Source organism: Nicotiana sylvestris, chromosome 5 (genome assembly GCF_000393655.2).
Source record: "Nicotiana sylvestris chromosome 5, ASM39365v2, whole genome shotgun sequence".
Taxonomy (NCBI): Eukaryota; Viridiplantae; Streptophyta; class Magnoliopsida; order Solanales; family Solanaceae; genus Nicotiana; species Nicotiana sylvestris.
Genome location: NC_091061.1, coordinates 109016305 through 109024656, shown reverse-complemented (window position 1 = coordinate 109024656; position 8352 = coordinate 109016305).

Genomic DNA, 8352 nt, shown 5'->3' with positions numbered 1-8352 from the left:
AGGTAATTCTAACCTATCATGCTTCATATAATACAACTAAGGCAGTTTAAGCAATAAAGCAATTAAGTCGATTAAACATGCTTTTCTAAGCTAACAACATACTTAAATTTCAAGTAGAGTAAGTAGGAAAAGAAAACACAATTAAAGCTACTTTAGTGAAAACATGTTTTTCAACAATTAGCACAAGTACGCACTTGTCACCTTATGTATAAGGCATTTCAATTACCACAATACCAAATCCTAAGGAGAATGTCCCCCACACAAGGTTAGGCAAGCCATTTACCTCGAACCGGCTCAAAATCAACCCGAAACCACGTTCTTGCCAGGAGTACTCGACTCCAAATGGCCCAAATCTATTCAATTCAATTGCATAATATGTCACGACCCAAACTGAAGGGTCATGACTAGCATCCGACCACACTTGCCGAGCACCAACGTACATTTCATCTAACCTTCATTATTATCTTTTAAGGCTAAAGAGATCAATATAAATGGTAGACCTAGATCATGGACAACCAGCAATAAAATATGACGGCATGAACATACATAGCAGGGGATGACCAGACAATCAAGAAACTACATATAAGGTATGAGCTACCACGCTACTATGAAAGACTATACAACAAAAACTAGCCGACAAGGCATACCAAACTATACATGAGCCGACACCTGTCTATGAGCCTCTAAAAGAACATAAGTGTTGCAACATAGCCGGAACAGGGCCCCGACATACCCATAATGTCTATAACAAAAATTGCATACCAAGACCAAGGCAAGTCCGGAGAAGGGATCTCGCCAATCACCGCTGAACTGGACAGTCTACTGTGGTGGGGGAGCTGCACCTGCCTGTCTATCAGGACCTGCAGCACGACATGCAGCGTCCACAAATAAAAGGACGTCAGTACGAATAAAGTACTGAGTATGTAAGGCAAGGAACCATAAATACGATCAGTAATGTAAGCAAGGATAGAGAATATACAACCTGTAACATCTTAGTACCTCTGAGGGCTACTTACATGAAATGCATGATACATATGTATAAATACATAAACCTTTAAAGCATTCGCCTCTGTGGGCATCATCATCATCATATCGTACCCGGCCATAATAGGCTCGGTAGAATCGTACCCGGCCACGTGGAGCTCGGTAAAACCCAACTGATCAGTGGTTGCACAATAGGTGCCGTACCCGGCCAACTATAGCGTGGCTCGGTAGAGTAAAACCCGCGTAGTTCGGGCGATAAACTAACTGGTTTATTTATTTCTATATATATATTTTTATTTTATTTTTTTTTTATGTAAAAATTTCTCAACATTCAAAACCGGTCATCATGCATGTTTGAAGCAAATAAATGCACAAGCAGTGAGTAGGATGCATCAGGATGGCCTTTTCTATTTCAGGTTGCTATTCCTAGACGGACCCAACCCCTGTGTTGAGTCCCCTAAGTCAAATGCACATGATGCAAATAAACGTTCCTACTAGGGATCCGGCATGTGGCTTTGTTATACTAGGTTCAGAACCTGGGTGTTTGTTCTAGACCTGGCTTACCCGAGCGGACAGCTCGAGCCGAGGGGGGCAGCGTACCGGGAATACAGAAGCTTCACCGGCTTAGCAACTTGTCCGAACCTCGTTCTAAATTGGGATTTGACACTATACAGAAAAGAAGTCGTACGAAGTACACCCTTCTTCATGATTCAGAAGACTCAGAAAGGATATGGGTTTCGGCACAGTTTATATACAGTCCAAAAATATCAAAGCGGTAAAAGCAGCATTTAACACATTAGGCTCAAACATGTAAAAATCAGATAATAAATAAAGCCAAATAATAACAATTATTCTAAGCTCGAATTCTTAACCCTGAACCAGTGGTTCTGGGTCCCAATCCCCAGCAGAGTCGCCAGAGCTGTCACACCTCCTTTTTCCGCGCCCGCGGGGCGCAGGGGAGTTTTTCCAATTAAAGGACAATCGAAATGGGATTGGTTTATTAATTTCAGAGTCGCCACTTGGGAGATTTAGGGTGTCCCAAGTCACCAATTTTAATCCCGAATCGAGGAAAAGAATGACTCCATATTACAGTCTGCGCACCAGAAATCCGGATAAGGAATTCTGTTAACCCGGGAGAAGGTGTTAGGCATTCCCGAGTTCCGTGGTTCTAGCACGGTCGCTCAACTGTCATATTCGGCTTATTTATCTGATTTTAAATACCATTATGAACCAATGTGCCAATTTTAACTTTTTACCGCTTTATTGTTATTATTTCAAAAGGATGTGAACATCGCTTAAAACATGTCCTTGGACTGCGTCACATGAAATGCACCCACAATCTGGAACATATTTTATTTGATGTTTTGGGATTTGGATCTGGGTCGCATGAAATGCACACCCCAAGTTTTAAGAAAGTAGATTATTAAACACGCACCTAAAGAGACTATCGTGTTATTATTTTGGGAAGGGCCGTGAAATTTGCTAAACGGCCCGTCCCGGAATCTAAGTATTTAATATATACATTTAGAGGGCCCCGCAGCTTCTACATTTTTGTTTGTCGAGGCTCGTCTCATTTTTATTTTAAAGGATAAACCTATAATGACTATATTTCCTATTAAGTTCGTCTCTAAAATAAAAGAAAATCTCTTAATTATTTACATGCTTGCAGATTATTTACAGCAGGATCCGAAATGCTTTTACAGAATAAGGAAACATGACCATGCATACGGACAGCTGATCGAACATTATGGGCCCAAATCCAGCTCATGCGGGATGGGCCAGACCTGGGCCACTGTTTATCCGAGGCGGGTCTGTTTGGTCTGTTTTGACCTGGGCTCGACCTTCATAAGGTTGAGGGGCGCGGACTTGTGCTAATTGTTATAAGGGTGTGGCTTGATAATTATAACGAGGCAGTTTATCAAAAGAGAATGAAAATTAACTAAGGCGGATAGTTTTATTCTTTGACATGCATTAAAAGAGAATGCTAATTACAAAACACAACTAATTTTCAAGACATAGCCTAGTATACTGCCAATCCCTTTGTCTGTTAACCTAACCAACATATGATATTAAACCATACTACATTTTTTGTATTCACTATATGAAAGGACCAACTCCAATACCCAAACAAGATTGTAAACCATTACACACTACATAATCATCTATATAGCAACTACATGTGGACATAGATGTCTTCAAATCTTCCCTTTTGTATTCATGCTCGACTTTCAAATTACATGGACAGTATTAGTTGTGTACCTGGTATAGAGGAACAAAAGAAGAAGGAAAAGGATCAGCTGAATAGTACACAGCAAACAACAGCACAGCAGATTCACAGCAACAACACAGCAACAACGACCAGCCAACAATGATGAAGCTCAGCAAGGAGTCGAGCAACAAATAAACAATCCCAGAAAAACAGAGTAGGAAATAACAGCCCAGAATGTTGAATGTAACAGCAACAGAAATCCAATGATCACAAAAGAGCTTGGCAAACGACAGAAAAAGCAAAGCCACAAAGACAACCTGATCAAACTGGACTCTTACACAGTTTCTTCTAGACAATACTCATTCACAATGTTCTGAAATTTATTCCTGTTTTTCCTTTTTCAGTTTTCTTACTCACAGAATCTCTCAAGACTCAAAAATGAACTCCTTTTTTTTCTAATGGAAGGTCTGCCTCTTTTATAGCCTAACCTTAACACTTTACAGTCTGTTTTACAACTCAAAATTGCCCCCCCCCCTCGTTGTTTTTCCACTCACTTCTTTTAAATAAACAAAACCCCCATCAAATCCCTGACAGCCCCTCTCTCTTTTGTTGTTAAAATGTACTGATCACTTGTTTATTTAACCAAAGTATGGGCAGTAGGAATATAATCTGACAGCACATGTTGTCCAATTATTTTAATTCCTTAAAGCTAACCATACACATGCTGCCCACGGTCTAAACCAAATGGCATCGTGTTTTAAAATCAAAGCCTGAATCTGCCATTATAACCTTTCCCCTAGATGTTCTTTAATTCGATTTGAACAAAATCAATAGGCAATACAATTCAGTTCCTAATGAGACTCAAATACGATCACAGCAGAAATAAGCAATACGAATCAAGTTGTTACCATTAACGATTGAAACTAATTGACGACATATATCGACTCGACTATATTAATCGTAACACATAACAATCAATCGTTCATATAAACAACACGTATAGAGTCCCGAATGACTTCAGACAAATTTGTTCAAACACTGGGAACTTATATGAATTAAACTCGCTTGACGATTAATCTAATTGATGAGCACGTATATCACAGGGTATATTCAGAAACACAAACAGAAGACAATTGACCAAATAAAAGGCCTTTAACATAGATGGAAGAAATCCGAATGGAAAATAACAAAAGAAAATAACCAAACATACACAACGAAACATGCTGACAACTTAACTAGCAGTTGAATAAAACAAAAAGGAAAAGAAAACTTACCAAAAAATGTCCAAACAAAACTGAACCAAATCTGACTCAACATTGACCCTTTGAGGCCGAACAAACTTTAATCAGGGTGTTCTCACATGAGAACACCTTGATTAAGGTCTATTAGACCTCAAACCCCCGTTAAGGCTAGCCGGATTCCCCATGTGCATGTGTTCTAAAGTCTGGATTTTCAGATCTGGATTTTTGGGAGTTGTGGGTAGATTCGGACCAAACCAAGCTTGGTTTGGTCACGAGGAAGGTCAGGGGGGTGTCTGGTATGAAGATGGGGTGGTTTGGCATAGATCCGGGTTCGACTCAAATCTTCAAATGAAGATTCGAGACGAACGAAAGTGATTCGAGGCTAGGGAGTAACAGATCCATGTTCAGGAGAGTGAGGGGGTCTTAGGGTGTTCGGGAGGTGGCCACCGGCGTTCATGCCGCCGGGTTTTGGTGGAAGGGAAACTAGGGCGGCGTTAGGGTTTGGGGGTTTCAGGGTTCGGGGAAGGAGATGACTGAAGGGGGGTTCGGATAGGGGGTGCGGGGTAAAGGGTCAAGTTTATATATGGAAGGGGAAGAGAGATTGGAGCCGTTAGATCAAGTGATCTGAACGGCTTAGATCTATTGGTGGGTAACAGGACGGGGTCGTTTGGTATGGGAACGGGGTCGTTTTGGTTTAGGTGAGGGGTTGGGTTAAACCGGCTAAATAGGTCGGGTCATGAGGGAGCCAGGGACCGTTGGATCAATGAGGTTGGACGGCTCAGATCAACTTGCCTGAAACGGCGTCGTTGAGGTGAGTTGGACAGCCTGATCTGGACCGTTCCTTTGAATCAGATCAACGGCTTCAAATGGGGACGCCGATACGACGTCGTTTGAGTCCGTGCTTAGGCAGGCTGGGTTTGGACTGGATCAGTACTTTGGTTTTGGGCCTTGTTTCGGGGCCCAAATCGGATTTTCCTTTTCTCCTTTTTTTTTTCAATTTAAACAAAAATTCCTAAAACAATATAAAAATTAAAATAAACCTACACACATATTGAGTGACACCCACAACGATAAACACACATAAATGGACAATAAAAAATAAAAATAAAAATAATAAAAAAATGGTTAGATCACAGCTTAGAACGAACGATGCACACATACATATATTTTTTTGAATTTTCTTTTAACGACAGGCATTTTGTATTTTTGTTTGGTAATGACTAGATGTAAAATGGACAAACCCATAAATGACTAACAACACATGTCACGGAAAACTCGAAAAATTGTACAGCGAAATCATTTGTCACTATTTTTATTTTCTTTTGGAGCGATTGCTCGTAAAGCAAAAATCACGTGCTTACAGCTGCCCCTCTTTGCCCGAAGACACGAAGGGTTTTCGCGCAAAGATAAAGCGAGCGATTTTTGCCCGTCCGAATACTCCGTGTGAAGCATTTTTTGAAAAAGATTTGACCGAACCTTTGCTTCAGAGGTTTCCTACATATCCTGGGCTGAACAGGAATCAGGTCAATGTAGTTCGGGAAATCTTTGGTAGCTGGGACTACCGTGTGACTGTAGTGTTTGCTGTTGTTGTGCGCTGTTGTATGCTGCTGTAGGATGCTACGGCTCAACCGATCTCCCTATTACATTGCTCTAAAAGGAAAACAAGAAGCTAAGCTAAACTGAGGATCCTGAAATCTCATCCATCTTCAACTTGTTCTTGTTGCCTTGCTTTCTTGTCGGCTAACGCTTTCCTCCGATGCCTTTATCTTGTGACTTTGGGAGATGATGTTGGTCCTTTGCTGACGTTTGAATGCCAGTTTTCATCACTTTGCTTGATCCGCTGGGGATACGGATTTCTTCTTTAAATCTTCCAATGGTTTCTTCAGTGGTATGTTTCTTCATCAGCATCGTCATACTGGGCATGCTACAACGTTCCCAAACTGCTTCTTTTGAGATGCGTTCCTTTTTTCCTTTTGAATTGCGCGCTTGCCTTTGCAATCGTCTTCTTCTGGGGATTTTATTGTTTCCTGCTTGGGGATCTCTGTTGCAACCTTCCTTCTTCAGGTGGGGCTACTGATTCCGAACTCTAGAGCTAAAAGTATTCCCGCATTATACTGGTGGGCGACCTAGAACTTAAAAGTATTCCCGCATTATACTGGTGGGCGACCTAGAACTTAAATGTATTCCCGCATTATACTGGTGGGCGACCTAGAACTTAAATGTATTCCCGCATTATACTGGTGGGTGACCTAGAACTTAAATGTATTCCCGCATTATACTGGTGGGCGACCTAGAACTTAAATGTATTCCCGCATTATACTGGTGGGCGACCTAGAACTTAAATGTATTCCCGCATTATACTGGTGGGCGACCTAGAACTTAAATGTATTCCCGCATTATACTGGTGGGCGACCTAGAACTTAAAATGTATTCCCGCATTATACTGGTGGGCGACCTAGAACTTAAATGTATTCCCGCATTATACTGGTGGGCGACCTAGAACTTAAAATGTATTCCCGCATTATACTGGTGGGCGACCTAGAACTTAAATGTATTCCCGCATTATACTGGTGGGCGACCTAGAACTTAAAATGTATTCCCGCATTATACTGGTGGGCGACCTAGAACTTAAAATGTATTCCCGCATTATATTGGTGGGCGACCTAGAACTTAAATGTATTCCCGCATTATACTGGTGGGCGACCTAGAACTTAAATGTATTCCCGCATTATACTGGTGGGCGACCTAGAACTTAAATGTATTCCCGCATTATACTGGTGGGCGACCTAGAACTTAAATGTATTCCCGCATTATACTGGTGGGCGACCTAGAACTTTAAAATGTATTCCCGCATTATACTGGTGGGCGACCTAGAACTTAAAAGTATTCCCGCATTATACTGGTGGGCGACCTAGAACTTGAAAGTATTCCCGCATTATACTGGTGGGCGGCCTAGAACTTAAATGTATTCCCGCATTATACTGGTGGGCGACCTAGAACTTAAATGTATTCCCGCATTATACTGGTGGGCGACCTAGAACTTAAATGTATTCCCGCATTATACTGGTGGGCGACCTAGAACTTAAATGTATTCCCGCATTATACTGGTGGGCGACCTAGAACTTAAATGTATTCCCGCATTATACTGGTGGGCGACCTAGAACTTAAATGTATTCCCGCATTATACTGGTGGGCGACCTAGAACTTAAAATGTATTCCCGCATTATACTGGTGGGCGACCTAGAACTTAAATGTATTCCCGCATTATACTGGTGGGCGACCTAGAACTTAAAATGTATTCCCGCATTATACTGGTGGGCGACCTAGAACTTAAATGTATTCCCGCATTATACTGGTGGGCGACCTAGAACTTAAAATGTATTCCCGCATTATACTGGTGGGCGACCTAGAACTTAAATGTATTCCCGCATTATACTGGTGGGCGACCTAGAACTTAAAATGTATTCCCGCATTATACTGGTGGGCGACCTAGAACTTAAATGTATTCCCGCATTATACTGGTGGGCGACCTAGAACTTAAAATGTATTCCCGCATTATACTGGTGGGCGACCTAGAACTTAAATGTATTCCCGCATTATACTGGTGGGCGACCTAGAACTTAAAATGTATTCCCGCATTATACTGGTGGGCGACCTAGAACTTAAATGTATTCCCGCATTATACTGGTGGGCGACCTAGAACTTAAATGTATTCCCGCATTATACTGGTGGGCGACCTAGAACTTAAATGTATTCCCGCATTATACTGGTGGGCGACCTAGAACTTAAAAGTATTCCCGCATTATACTGGTGGGCGACCTAGAACTTAAAAGTATTCCCGCATTATACTGGTGGGCGACCTAGAACTTGAAAGTATTCCCGCATTATACTGGTGGGCGACCTAGAACTTAAAAGTAT